The sequence below is a fragment of the Bufo bufo genome, chromosome 3, assembly GCF_905171765.1.
Source record: "Bufo bufo chromosome 3, aBufBuf1.1, whole genome shotgun sequence".
In the NCBI taxonomy this organism is placed as follows: domain Eukaryota; kingdom Metazoa; phylum Chordata; class Amphibia; order Anura; family Bufonidae; genus Bufo; species Bufo bufo.
In genome coordinates, this window is record NC_053391.1 from 4040136 (window position 1) to 4058457 (window position 18322).

Below are 18322 nucleotides of genomic sequence, written 5' to 3' on the forward strand. Positions count from 1 at the left end.
AGTATATACACAGTTTATAGTACAGTATATCAGAGTACAGTATATCAGAGTATACAGTATATACATAGTTTATAGTACAGTATATCAGAGTACACAGTATATACACAGTTTATAGTACAGTATATCAGAGTATACAGTATATGCACAGTTTATAGTACAGTATATCAGAGTATACAGTATATACACAGTTTATAGTACAGTATATCAGAGTATACAGTATATACACAGTTTATAGTACAGTATATCAGAGTATACAGTATATACACAGTTTATAGTACAGTATATCAGAGTATACAGTATATACACAGTTTATAGTACAGTATATCAGAGTACACAGTATATACACAGTTTATAGTACAGTATATCAGAGTACACAGTATATACACAGTTTATAGTACAGTATATCAGAGTACACAGTATATACACAGTTTATAGTACAGTATATCAGAGTATACAGTATATACACAGTATATAGTACAGTATATCAGAGTATACAGTATATACACAGTTTATAGTACAGTATATCAGAGTACACAGTATATACATAGTTTATAGTACAGTATATCAGAGTACACAGTATATACACAGTTTATAGTACAGTATATCAGAGTACACAGTATATACACAGTTTATAGTACAGTATATCAGAGTACACAGTATATACACAGTTTATAGTACAGTATATCAGAGTATACAGTATATACACAGTTTATAGTACAGTATATCAGAGTATACAGTATATACATAGTTTATAGTACAGTATATCAGAGTATACAGTATATACACAGTTTATAGTACAGTATATCAGAGTATACAGTATATACATAGTTTATAGTACAGTATATCAGAGTACACAGTATATACACAGTTTATAGTACAGTATATCAGAGTATACAGTATATACACAGTTTATAGTACAGTATATCAGAGTACACAGTATATACACAGTTTATAGTACAGTATATCAGAGTACACAGTATATACACAGTTTATAGTACAGTATATCAGAGTATACAGTATATACATAGTTTATAGTACAGTATATCAGAGTACACAGTATATACACAGTTTATAGTACAGTATATACACAGTTTATAGTACAGTATATCAGAGTATACAGTATATACACAGTTTATAGTACAGTATATCAGAGTATACAGTATATACACAGTTTATAGTACAGTATATCAGAGTACACAGTATATACATAGTTTATAGTACAGTATATCAGAGTATACAGTATATACACAGTTTATAGTACAGTATATCAGAGTATACAGTATATACACAGTTTATAGTACAGTATATCAGAGTACACAGTATATACACAGTTTATAGTACAGTATATCAGAGTACACAGTATATACACAGTTTATAGTACAGTATATCAGAGTATACAGTATATACACAGTTTATAGTACAGTATATCAGAGTACACAGTATATACACAGTTTATAGTACAGTATATCAGAGTACACAGTATATACACAGTTTATAGTACAGTATATCAGAGTATACAGTATATACACAGTTTATAGTACAGTATATCAGAGTACACAGTATATACACAGTTTATAGTACAGTATATCAGAGTATACAGTATATACACAGTTTATAGTACAGTATATCAGAGTACACAGTATATACACAGTTTATAGTACAGTATATACACAGTTTATAGTACAGTATATCAGAGTACACAGTATATACACAGTTTATAGTACAGTATATCAGAGTATACAGTATATACACAGTTTATAGTACAGTATATCAGAGTACACAGTATATACACAGTTTATAGTACAGTATATCAGAGTACACAGTATATACACAGTTTATAGTACAGTATATCAGAGTATACAGTATATACATAGTTTATAGTACAGTATATCAGAGTATACAGTATATACACAGTTTATAGTACAGTATATCAGAGTATACAGTATATACATAGTTTATAGTACAGTATATCAGAGTACACAGTATATACACAGTTTATAGTACAGTATATCAGAGTATACAGTATATACACAGTTTATAGTACAGTATATCAGAGTACACAGTATATACACAGTTTATAGTACACTATATCAGAGTACACAGTATATACACAGTTTATAGTACAGTATATCAGAGTATACAGTATATACATAGTTTATATTACAGTATATCAGAGTACACAGTATATACACAGTTTATAGTACAGTATATCAGAGTATACAGTATATACACAGTTTATAGTACAGTATATCAGAGTATACAGTATATACACAGTTTATAGTACAGTATATCAGAGTATACAGTATATACACAGTTTATAGTACAGTATATCAGAGTATACAGTATATACACAGTTTATAGTACAGTATATCAGAGTACACAGTATATACACAGTTTATAGTACAGTATATCAGAGTACACAGTATATACACAGTTTATAGTACAGTATATCAGAGTATACAGTATATACACAGTTTATAGTACAGTATATCAGAGTACAAAGTATATACACAGTTTATAGTACAGTATATCAGAGTATACAGTATATACACAGTTTATAGTACAGTATATCAGAGTACACAGTATATACACAGTTTATAGTACAGTATATCAGAGTACACAGTATATACACAGTTTATAGTACAGTATATCAGAGTACACAGTATATACACAGTTTATAGTACAGTATATCGGAGTACACAGTATATACACAGTTTATAGTACAGTATATCAGAGTACACAGTATATACATAGTTTATCGTACAGTATATCAGAGTACACAGTATATACACAGTTTATAGTACAGTATATCGGAGTACACAGTATATACACAGTTTATAGTACAGTATATCAGAGTATACAGTATATACACAGTTTATAGTACAGTATATCAGAGTATACAGTATATACACAGTTTATAGTACAGTATATCAGAGTACACAGTATATACACAGTTTATAGTACAGTATATCAGAGTATACAGTATATACACAGTTTATAGTACAGTATATCAGAGTACACAGTATATACACAGTTTATAGTACAGAATATCAGAGTATACAGTATATACACAGTTTATAGTACAGTATATCAGAGTACACAGTATATACACAGTTTATAGTACAGTATATACACAGTTTATAGTATAGTATATCAGAGTATACAGTATATACACAGTTTATAGTACAGTATATCAGAGTACACAGTATATACACAGTTTATAGTACAGTATATCAGAGTATACAGTATATACACAGTTTATAGTACAGTATATCAGAGTACACAGTATATACACAGTTTATAGTACAGAATATCAGAGTATACAGTATATACACAGTTTATAGTACAGTATATCAGAGTACACAGTATATACACAGTTTATAGTACAGTATATACACAGTTTATAGTATAGTATATCAGAGTATACAGTATATACACAGTTTATAGTACAGTATATCAGAGTACCCAGTATATACACAGTTTATAGTACAGTATATCAGAGTATACAGTATATACACAGTTTATAGTACAGTATATCAGATTATACAGTATATACACAGTTTATAGTACAGTATATCAGAGTATACAGTATATACACAGTTTATAGTACAGTATATCAGAGTACACAGTATATACACAGTTTATAGTACAGTATATCAGAGTACACAGTATATACACAGTTTATAGTACAGTATATCAGAGTACACAGTATATACACAGTTTATAGTACAGTATATCAGAGTACACAGTATATACACAGTTTATAGTACAGTATATCAGAGTATACAGTATACACAGTTTATAGTACAGTATATCAGAGTACACAGTATATACACAGTTTATAGTACAGTATATCAGAGTACACAGTATATACACAGTTTATAGTACAGTATATCAGAGTACACAGTATATACACAGTTTATAGTACAGTATATCAGAGTACACAGTATATACACAGTTTATAGTACAGTATATCAGAGTATACAGTATATACACAGTTTATAGTACAGTATATCAGAGTACACAGTATATACACAGTTTATAGTACAGTATATCATAGTATACAGTATATACACAGTTTATAGTACAGTATATCAGAGTATACAGTATATACACAGTTTATAGTACAGTATATCAGAGTACACAGTATATACACAGTTTATAGTACAGTATATCAGAGTACACAGTATATACACAGTTTATAGTACAGTATATCAGAGTATACAGTATATACATAGTTTATAGTACAGTATATCAGAGTACACAGTATATACACAGTTTATAGTACAGTATATCAGAGTACACAGTATATACACAGTTTATAGTACAGTATATCAGAGTATACAGTATATACATAGTTTATAGTACAGTATATCAGAGTATACAGTATATACACAGTTTATAGTACAGTATATCAGAGTATACAGTATATACATAGTTTATAGTACAGTATATCAGAGTACACAGTATATACACAGTTTATAGTACAGTATATCAGAGTACACAGTATATACACAGTTTATAGTACAGTATATCAGAGTATACAGTATATACACAGTTTATAGTACAGTATATCAGAGTACACAGTATATACACAGTTTATAGTACAGTATATCAGAGTATACAGTATATACACAGTTTATAGTACAGTATATCAGAGTATACAGTATATACATAGTTTATAGTACAGTATATCAGAGTACACAGTATATACACAGTTTATAGTACAGTATATCAGAGTATACAGTATATACATAGTTTATAGTACAGTATATCAGAGTATACAGTATATACACAGTTTATAGTACAGTATATCAGAGTATACAGTATATACATAGTTTATAGTACAGTATATCAGAGTACACAGTATATACACAGTTTATAGTACAGTATATCATAGTATACAGTATATACACAGTTTATAGTACAGTATATCAGAGTATACAGTATATACACAGTTTATAGTACAGTATATCAGAGTACACAGTATATACACAGTTTATAGTACAGTATATCAGAGTACACAGTATATACACAGTTTATAGTACAGTATATCAGAGTATACAGTATATACATAGTTTATAGTACAGTATATCAGAGTACACAGTATATACACAGTTTATAGTACAGTATATCAGAGTACACAGTATATACACAGTTTATAGTACAGTATATCAGAGTATACAGTATATACATAGTTTATAGTACAGTATATCAGAGTATACAGTATATACACAGTTTATAGTACAGTATATCAGAGTATACAGTATATACACAGTTTATAGTACAGTATATCAGAGTATACAGTATATACACAGTTTATAGTACAGTATATCAGAGTACACAGTATATACACAGTTTATAGTACAGTATATCAGAGTACACAGTATATACACAGTTTATAGTACAGTATATCAGAGTACACAGTATATACACAGTTTATAGTACAGTATATCAGAGTACACAGTATATACACAGTTTATAGTACAGTATATCAGAGTACACAGTATATACATAGTTTATAGTACAGTATATCAAAATACACAGTATATACACAGTTTATAGTACAGTATATCAGAGTACACAGTATATACACAGTTTATAGTACAGTATATCAGAGTATACAGTATATACACAGTTTATAGTACAGTATATCAGAGTATACAGTATATACACAGTTTATAGTACAGTATATCAGAGTACACAGTATATACACAGTTTATAGTACAGTATATCAGAGTACACAGTATATACACAGTTTATAGTACAGTATATCAGAGTACACAGTATATGCACAGTTTATAGTACAGTATATCAGAGTATACAGTATATACATAGTTTATAGTACAGTATATCAGAGTACACAGTATATACACAGTTTATAGTACAGTATATCAGAGTACACAGTATATACACAGTTTATAGTACAGTATATCAGAGTATACAGTATATACACAGTTTATAGTACAGTATATCAGAGTACACAGTATATACACAGTTTATAGTACAGTATATCAGAGTATACAGTATATACATAGTTTATAGTACAGTATATCAGAGTACACAGTATATACACAGTTTATAGTACAGTATATCAGAGTATACAGTATATACACAGTTTATAGTACAGTATATCAGAGTATACAGTATATACACAGTTTATAGTACAGTATATCAGAGTACACAGTATATACACAGTTTATAGTACAGTATATCAGAGTATACAGTATATACATAGTTTATAGTACAGTATATCAGAGTACACAGTATATACACAGTTTATAGTACAGTATATCAGAGTATACAGTATATGCACAGTTTATAGTACAGTATATCAGAGTATACAGTATATACACAGTTTATAGTACAGTATATCAGAGTATACAGTATATACACAGTTTATAGTACAGTATATCAGAGTATACAGTATATACATAGTTTATAGTACAGTATATCAGAGTATACAGTATATACACAGTTTATAGTACAGTATATCAGAGTACACAGTATATACACAGTTTATAGTACAGTATATCAGAGTACACAGTATATACACAGTTTATAGTACAGTATATCAGAGTACACAGTATATACACAGTTTATAGTACAGTATATCAGAGTATACAGTATATACACAGTATATAGTACAGTATATCAGAGTATACAGTATATACACAGTTTATAGTACAGTATATCAGAGTACACAGTATATACATAGTTTATAGTACAGTATATCAGAGTACACAGTATATACACAGTTTATAGTACAGTATATCAGAGTACACAGTATATACACAGTTTATAGTACAGTATATCAGAGTACACAGTATATACACAGTTTATAGTACAGTATATCAGAGTATACAGTATATACACAGTTTATAGTACAGTATATCAGAGTATACAGTATATACATAGTTTATAGTACAGTATATCAGAGTATACAGTATATACACAGTTTATAGTACAGTATATCAGAGTATACAGTATATACATAGTTTATAGTACAGTATATCAGAGTACACAGTATATACACAGTTTATAGTACAGTATATCAGAGTATACAGTATATACACAGTTTATAGTACAGTATATCAGAGTATACAGTATATACACAGTTTATAGTACAGTATATCAGAGTACACAGTATATACACAGTTTATAGTACAGTATATCAGAGTATACAGTATATACATAGTTTATAGTACAGTATATCAGAGTACACAGTATATACACAGTTTATAGTACAGTATATACACAGTTTATAGTACAGTATATCAGAGTATACAGTATATACACAGTTTATAGTACAGTATATCAGAGTATACAGTATATACACAGTTTATAGTACAGTATATCAGAGTATACAGTATATACACAGTTTATAGTACAGTATATCAGAGTACACAGTATATACACAGTTTATAGTACAGTATATCAGAGTACACAGTATATACACAGTTTATAGTACAGTATATCAGAGTATACAGTATATACACAGTTTATAGTACAGTATATCAGAGTATACAGTATATACACAGTTTATAGTACAGTATATCAGAGTATACAGTATATACACAGTTTATAGTACAGTATATCAGAGTACACAGTATATACACAGTTTATAGTACAGTATATACACAGTTTATAGTACAGTATATCAGAGTACACAGTATATACACAGTTTATAGTACAGTATATCAGAGTATACAGTATATACACAGTTTATAGTACAGTATATCAGAGTATACAGTATATACATAGTTTATAGTACAGTATATCAGAGTACACAGTATATACACAGTTTATAGTACAGTATATCAGAGTATACAGTATATACACAGTTTATAGTACAGTATATCAGAGTACACAGTATATACACAGTTTATAGTACAGTATATACACAGTTTATAGTACAGTATATCAGAGTACACAGTATATACACAGTTTATAGTACAGTATATCAGAGTATACAGTATATACACAGTTTATAGTACAGTATATCAGAGTATACAGTATATACATAGTTTATAGTACAGTATATCAGAGTACACAGTATATACACAGTTTATAGTACAGTATATCAGAGTATACAGTATATACATAGTTTATAGTACAGTATATCAGAGTATACAGTATATACACAGTTTATAGTACAGTATATCAGAGTATACAGTATATACATAGTTTATAGTACAGTATATCAGAGTACACAGTATATACACAGTTTATAGTACAGTATATCATAGTATACAGTATATACACAGTTTATAGTACAGTATATCAGAGTATACAGTATATACACAGTTTATAGTACAGTATATCAGAGTACACAGTATATACACAGTTTATAGTACAGTATATCAGAGTACACAGTATATACACAGTTTATAGTACAGTATATCAGAGTATACAGTATATACATAGTTTATAGTACAGTATATCAGAGTACACAGTATATACACAGTTTATAGTACAGTATATCAGAGTACACAGTATATACACAGTTTATAGTACAGTATATCAGAGTATACAGTATATACATAGTTTATAGTACAGTATATCAGAGTATACAGTATATACACAGTTTATAGTACAGTATATCAGAGTATACAGTATATACACAGTTTATAGTACAGTATATCAGAGTATACAGTATATACACAGTTTATAGTACAGTATATCAGAGTACACAGTATATACACAGTTTATAGTACAGTATATCAGAGTACACAGTATATACACAGTTTATAGTACAGTATATCAGAGTACACAGTATATACACAGTTTATAGTACAGTATATCAGAGTACACAGTATATACACAGTTTATAGTACAGTATATCAGAGTACACAGTATATACATAGTTTATAGTACAGTATATCAGAGTACACAGTATATACACAGTTTATAGTACAGTATATCAGAGTACACAGTATATACACAGTTTATAGTACAGTATATCAGAGTATACAGTATATACACAGTTTATAGTACAGTATATCAGAGTATACAGTATATACACAGTTTATAGTACAGTATATCAGAGTACACAGTATATACACAGTTTATAGTACAGTATATCAGAGTACACAGTATATACACAGTTTATAGTACAGTATATCAGAGTACACAGTATATACACAGTTTATAGTACAGTATATCAGAGTATACAGTATATACATAGTTTATAGTACAGTATATCAGAGTACACAGTATATACACAGTTTATAGTACAGTATATCAGAGTACACAGTATATACACAGTTTATAGTACAGTATATCAGAGTATACAGTATATACACAGTTTATAGTACAGTATATCAGAGTACACAGTATATACACAGTTTATAGTACAGTATATCAGAGTATACAGTATATACATAGTTTATAGTACAGTATATCAGAGTACACAGTATATACACAGTTTATAGTACAGTATATCAGAGTATACAGTATATACACAGTTTATAGTACAGTATATCAGAGTATACAGTATATACACAGTTTATAGTACAGTATATCAGAGTACACAGTATATACACAGTTTATAGTACAGTATATCAGAGTATACAGTATATACATAGTTTATAGTACAGTATATCAGAGTACACAGTATATACACAGTTTATAGTACAGTATATCAGAGTATACAGTATATGCACAGTTTATAGTACAGTATATCAGAGTATACAGTATATACACAGTTTATAGTACAGTATATCAGAGTATACAGTATATACACAGTTTATAGTACAGTATATCAGAGTATACAGTATATACACAGTTTATAGTACAGTATATCAGAGTATACAGTATATACACAGTTTATAGTACAGTATATCAGAGTACACAGTATATACACAGTTTATAGTACAGTATATCAGAGTACACAGTATATACACAGTTTATAGTACAGTATATCAGAGTACACAGTATATACACAGTTTATAGTACAGTATATCAGAGTATACAGTATATACACAGTATATAGTACAGTATATCAGAGTATACAGTATATACACAGTTTATAGTACAGTATATCAGAGTACACAGTATATACATAGTTTATAGTACAGTATATCAGAGTACACAGTATATACACAGTTTATAGTACAGTATATCAGAGTACACAGTATATACACAGTTTATAGTACAGTATATCAGAGTACACAGTATATACACAGTTTATAGTACAGTATATCAGAGTATACAGTATATACACAGTTTATAGTACAGTATATCAGAGTATACAGTATATACATAGTTTATAGTACAGTATATCAGAGTATACAGTATATACACAGTTTATAGTACAGTATATCAGAGTATACAGTATATACATAGTTTATAGTACAGTATATCAGAGTACACAGTATATACACAGTTTATAGTACAGTATATCAGAGTATACAGTATATACACAGTTTATAGTACAGTATATCAGAGTACACAGTATATACACAGTTTATAGTACAGTATATCAGAGTACACAGTATATACACAGTTTATAGTACAGTATATCAGAGTATACAGTATATACATAGTTTATAGTACAGTATATCAGAGTACACAGTATATACACAGTTTATAGTACAGTATATACACAGTTTATAGTACAGTATATCAGAGTATACAGTATATACACAGTTTATAGTACAGTATATCAGAGTATACAGTATATACACAGTTTATAGTACAGTATATCAGAGTATACAGTATATACACAGTTTATAGTACAGTATATCAGAGTACACAGTATATACACAGTTTATAGTACAGTATATCAGAGTACACAGTATATACACAGTTTATAGTACAGTATATCAGAGTATACAGTATATACACAGTTTATAGTACAGTATATCAGAGTACACAGTATATACACAGTTTATAGTACAGTATATCAGAGTATACAGTATATACACAGTTTATAGTACAGTATATCAGAGTACACAGTATATACACAGTTTATAGTACAGTATATACACAGTTTATAGTACAGTATATCAGAGTACACAGTATATACACAGTTTATAGTACAGTATATCAGAGTATACAGTATATACACAGTTTATAGTACAGTATATCAGAGTACACAGTATATACACAGTTTATAGTACAGTATATCAGAGTACACAGTATATACACAGTTTATAGTACAGTATATCAGAGTATACAGTATATACATAGTTTATAGTACAGTATATCAGAGTATACAGTATATACACAGTTTATAGTACAGTATATCAGAGTATACAGTATATACATAGTTTATAGTACAGTATATCAGAGTACACAGTATATACACAGTTTATAGTACAGTATATCAGAGTATACAGTATATACACAGTTTATAGTACAGTATATCAGAGTACACAGTATATACACAGTTTATAGTACACTATATCAGAGTACACAGTATATACACAGTTTATAGTACAGTATATCAGAGTATACAGTATATACATAGTTTATATTACAGTATATCAGAGTACACAGTATATACACAGTTTATAGTACAGTATATCAGAGTATACAGTATATACACAGTTTATAGTACAGTATATCAGAGTATACAGTATATACACAGTTTATAGTACAGTATATCAGAGTATACAGTATATACACAGTTTATAGTACAGTATATCAGAGTATACAGTATATACACAGTTTATAGTACAGTATATCAGAGTACACAGTATATACACAGTTTATAGTACAGTATATCAGAGTACACAGTATATACACAGTTTATAGTACAGTATATCAGAGTATACAGTATATACACAGTTTATAGTACAGTATATCAGAGTACACAGTATATACACAGTTTATAGTACAGTATATCAGAGTACACAGTATATACACAGTTTATAGTACAGTATATCAGAGTACACAGTATATACACAGTTTATAGTACAGTATATCAGAGTACACAGTATATACACAGTTTATAGTACAGTATATCAGAGTACACAGTATATACACAGTTTATAGTACAGTATATCGGAGTACACAGTATATACACAGTTTATAGTACAGTATATCAGAGTACACAGTATATACATAGTTTATCGTACAGTATATCAGAGTACACAGTATATACACAGTTTATAGTACAGTATATCGGAGTACACAGTATATACACAGTTTATAGTACAGTATATCAGAGTATACAGTATATACACAGTTTATAGTACAGTATATCAGAGTATACAGTATATACACAGTTTATAGTACAGTATATCAGAGTACACAGTATATACACAGTTTATAGTACAGTATATCAGAGTATACAGTATATACACAGTTTATAGTACAGTATATCAGAGTACACAGTATATACACAGTTTATAGTACAGAATATCAGAGTATACAGTATATACACAGTTTATAGTACAGTATATCAGAGTACACAGTATATACACAGTTTATAGTACAGTATATACACAGTTTATAGTATAGTATATCAGAGTATACAGTATATACACAGTTTATAGTACAGTATATCAGAGTACACAGTATATACACAGTTTATAGTACAGTATATCAGAGTATACAGTATATACACAGTTTATAGTACAGTATATCAGAGTACACAGTATATACACAGTTTATAGTACAGAATATCAGAGTATACAGTATATACACAGTTTATAGTACAGTATATCAGAGTACACAGTATATACACAGTTTATAGTACAGTATATACACAGTTTATAGTATAGTATATCAGAGTATACAGTATATACACAGTTTATAGTACAGTATATCAGAGTACCCAGTATATACACAGTTTATAGTACAGTATATCAGAGTATACAGTATATACACAGTTTATAGTACAGTATATCAGATTATACAGTATATACACAGTTTATAGTACAGTATATCAGAGTATACAGTATATACACAGTTTATAGTACAGTATATCAGAGTACACAGTATATACACAGTTTATAGTACAGTATATCAGAGTACACAGTATATACACAGTTTATAGTACAGTATATCAGAGTACACAGTATATACACAGTTTATAGTACAGTATATCAGAGTACACAGTATATACACAGTTTATAGTACAGTATATCAGAGTATACAGTATACACAGTTTATAGTACAGTATATCAGAGTACACAGTATATACACAGTTTATAGTACAGTATATCAGAGTACACAGTATATACACAGTTTATAGTACAGTATATCAGAGTACACAGTATATACACAGTTTATAGTACAGTATATCAGAGTACACAGTATATACACAGTTTATAGTACAGTATATCAGAGTATACAGTATATACACAGTTTATAGTACAGTATATCAGAGTACACAGTATATACACAGTTTATAGTACAGTATATCATAGTATACAGTATATACACAGTTTATAGTACAGTATATCAGAGTATACAGTATATACACAGTTTATAGTACAGTATATCAGAGTACACAGTATATACACAGTTTATAGTACAGTATATCAGAGTACACAGTATATACACAGTTTATAGTACAGTATATCAGAGTATACAGTATATACATAGTTTATAGTACAGTATATCAGAGTACACAGTATATACACAGTTTATAGTACAGTATATCAGAGTACACAGTATATACACAGTTTATAGTACAGTATATCAGAGTACACAGTATATACATAGTTTATAGTACAGTATATCAGAGTATACAGTATATACACAGTTTATAGTACAGTATATCAGAGTATACAGTATATACATAGTTTATAGTACAGTATATCAGAGTACACAGTATATACACAGTTTATAGTACAGTATATCAGAGTACACAGTATATACACAGTTTATAGTACAGTATATCAGAGTATACAGTATATACACAGTTTATAGTACAGTATATCAGAGTACACAGTATATACACAGTTTATAGTACAGTATATCAGAGTATACAGTATATACACAGTTTATAGTACAGTATATCAGAGTATACAGTATATACATAGTTTATAGTACAGTATATCAGAGTACACAGTATATACACAGTTTATAGTACAGTATATCAGAGTATACAGTATATACATAGTTTATAGTACAGTATATCAGAGTATACAGTATATACACAGTTTATAGTACAGTATATCAGAGTATACAGTATATACATAGTTTATAGTACAGTATATCAGAGTACACAGTATATACACAGTTTATAGTACAGTATATCATAGTACACAGTATATACACAGTTTATAGTACAGTATATCAGAGTATACAGTATATACACAGTTTATAGTACAGTATATCAGAGTACACAGTATATACACAGTTTATAGTACAGTATATCAGAGTACACAGTATATACACAGTTTATAGTACAGTATATCAGAGTATACAGTATATACATAGTTTATAGTACAGTATATCAGAGTACACAGTATATACACAGTTTATAGTACAGTATATCAGAGTACACAGTATATACACAGTTTATAGTACAGTATATCAGAGTATACAGTATATACATAGTTTATAGTACAGTATATCAGAGTATACAGTATATACACAGTTTATAGTACAGTATATCAGAGTATACAGTATATACATAGTTTATAGTACAGTATATCAGAGTACACAGTATATACACAGTTTATAGTACAGTATATCAGAGTACACAGTATATACACAGTTTATAGTACAGTATATCAGAGTATACAGTATATACACAGTTTATAGTACAGTATATCAGAGTACACAGTATATACACAGTTTATAGTACAGTATATCAGAGTATACAGTATATACACAGTTTATAGTACAGTATATCAGAGTATACAGTATATACATAGTTTATAGTACAGTATATCAGAGTATACAGTATATACACAGTTTATAGTACAGTATATCAGAGTATACAGTATATACATAGTTTATAGTACAGTATATCAGAGTATACAGTATATACACAGTTTATAGTACAGTATATCAGAGTATACAGTATATACATAGTTTATAGTACAGTATATCAGAGTACACAGTATATACACAGTTTATAGTACAGTATATCAGAGTACACAGTATATACACAGTTTATAGTACAGTATATCAGAGTACACAGTATATACACAGTTTATAGTACAGTATATCAGAGTACACAGTATATACACAGTTTATAGTACAGTATATCAGAGTACACAGTATATACACAGTTTATAGTACAGTATATCAGAGTATACAGTATATACATAGTTTATAGTACAGTATATCAGAGTACACAGTATATACACAGTTTATAGTACAGTATATCAGAGTACACAGTATATACACAGTTTATAGTACAGTATATCAGAGTATACAGTATATACATAGTTTATAGTACAGTATATCAGAGTATACAGTATATACACAGTTTATAGTACAGTATATCAGAGTATACAGTATATACATAGTTTATAGTACAGTATATCAGAGTACACAGTATATACACAGTTTATAGTACAGTATATCAGAGTACACAGTATATACACAGTTTATAGTACAGTATATCAGAGTATACAGTATATACACAGTTTATAGTACAGTATATCAGAGTACACAGTATATACACAGTTTATAGTACAGTATATCAGAGTATACAGTATATACACAGTTTATAGTACAGTATATCAGAGTATACAGTATATACATAGTTTATAGTACAGTATATCAGAGTACACAGTATATACACAGTTTATAGTACAGTATATCAGAGTATACAGTATATACATAGTTTATAGTACAGTATATCAGAGTATACAGTATATACACAGTTTATAGTACAGTATATCAGAGTATACAGTATATACATAGTTTATAGTACAGTATATCAGAGTACACAGTATATACACAGTTTATAGTACAGTATATCAGAGTACACAGTATATACACAGTTTATAGTACAGTATATCAGAGTACACAGTATACATAGTTTATAGTACAGTATATCAGAGTACACAGTATATACACAGTTTATAGTACAGTATATCAGAGTATACAGTATATACACAGTTTATAGTACAGTATATCAGAGTACACAGTATATACACAGTTTATAGTACAGTATATCAGAGTACACAGTATATACACAGTTTATAGTACAGTATATCAGAGTACACAGTATATACACAGTTTATAGTACAGTATATCAGAGTATACAGTATACACAGTTTATAGTACAGTATATCAGAGTATACAGTATATACACAGTTTATAGTACAGTATATCAGAGTATACAGTATATACACAGTTTATAGTACAGTATATCAGAGTACACAGTATATACACAGTTTATAGTACAGTATATCAGAGTACACAGTATATACACAGTTTATAGTACAGTATATCAGAGTACACAGTATATACACAGTTTATAGTACAGTATATCAGAGTATACAGTATACACAGTTTATAGTACAGTATATCAGAGTACACAGTATATACACAGTTTATAGTACAGTATATCAGAGTACACAGTATACATAGTTTATAGTACAGTATATCAGAGTACACAGTATATACACAGTTTATAGTACAGTATATTAGAGTATACAGTATATACACAGTTTATAGTACAGTATATCAGAGTATACAGTATATACACAGTTTATAGTACAGTATATCAGAGTATACAGTATATACACAGTTTATAGTACAGTATATCAGAGTACACAGTATATACACACAGTTTATAGTACAGTATATCAGAGTACACAGTATATACACAGTTTATAGTACAGTATATCAGAGTATACAGTATATACACACAGTTTATAGTACAGTATATCAGAGTACACAGTATATACACAGTTTATAGTACAGTATATCAGAGTATACAGTATATACACAGTTTATAGTACAGTATATCAGAGTACACAGTATATACACAGTTTATAGTACTGTATATCAGAGTATACAGTATATACACAGTTTATAGTACAGTATATCAGAGTACACAGTATATACACAGTTTATAGTACAGTATATCAGAGTACACAGTATATACACAGTTTATAGTACAGTATATCAGAGTACACAGTATATACACAGTTTATAGTACAGTATATCAGAGTACACAGTATATACACAGTTTATAGTACAGTATATCAGAGTACACAGTATATACAGTTTATAGTACAGTATATCAGAGTACACAGTATATACACAGTTTATAGTACAGTATATCAGAGTACACAGTATATACACAGTTTATAGTACAGTATATCAGAGTACACAGTATATACAGTTTATAGTACAGTATATCAGAGTACACAGTATATACACAGTTTATAGTACAGTATATCAGAGTACACAGTATATACACAGTTTATAGTACAGTATATCAGAGTACACAGTATATACACAGTTTATAGTACAGTATATCAGAGTACACAGTATATACACAGTTTATAGTACGGTATATCAGAGTATACAGTATATACACAGTTTATAGTACAGTATATCAGAGTACACAGTATATACACAGTTTATAGTACAGTATATCAGAGTACACAGTATATACACAGTTTATAGTACAGTATATCAGAGTACACAGTATATACACAGTTTATAGTACAGTATATCAGAGTACACAGTATATACACAGTTTATAGTACAGTATATCAGAGTACACAGTATATACACAGTTTATAGTACAGTATATCAGAGTACACAGTATATACACAGTTTATAGTACAGTATATCAGAGTACACAGTATATACACAGTTTACACTGAGCTGACAGTAATATAGCGTATAATCACACTCACATTCTTGAATTTCCTCTTCTGATCCGTGATTTCTCCTGACAGGTTGGAGGAGTCCTCTGTGGCCGGATGACAGTCACAGCTATAGTCGCCATTACGCACGTACTACCAGTAATACTAGAAACGCCCAGCTGTCCCGCGGAGCTTACCATCTACCGCCTGCCTGTATTCTGCATATGGAAATGGAGGAAGCTGAAGGGACCTGATGTGGTAAAGCCGTACGGTCCACACAGCAGAAGCGTGTCAGCGGCAGAATCTCCTCTTCCATCTGAGGCTACTTTCACACCAGCGTTGTTTGAATCCGGCGTTCAATTCCGTCGCCAGAACTGCCCGTTGGATCCGGAAAAATGTGTGAAAACTGATTACATTTGAATCCTGATCAGGATTTTGATCACAATGAAAAAATGCATTGGAAAAAACGGATCCGCCATTTATGGACTTTTTTTCGGGTTTAACATGCAAAAGCCGGATCCGGTTTGATGGAACACACGGCGCCGGATCCGGCGTTAATGCAAGTCAATGGGAAAAAGGCT

At 29.0% G+C, this 18322-nt stretch overlaps 1 protein-coding gene across 1 annotated transcript in view; it reads left to right on the forward strand.

Annotated features, from left to right (window-relative positions):
- The window catches only part of LOC120994317 (butyrophilin subfamily 1 member A1-like), a 62024-nt gene extending 43968 nt beyond the window's left edge, over window positions 1–18056 (forward strand). The window contains exon 7 of the mRNA XM_040422784.1: window positions 17835–18056. The gene's annotated coding sequence lies outside the window, so the exon portion shown is untranslated. The remainder of the gene's footprint in view (window positions 1–17834) is intronic.
- Window positions 18057–18322: the final 266 nt, after the last annotated feature.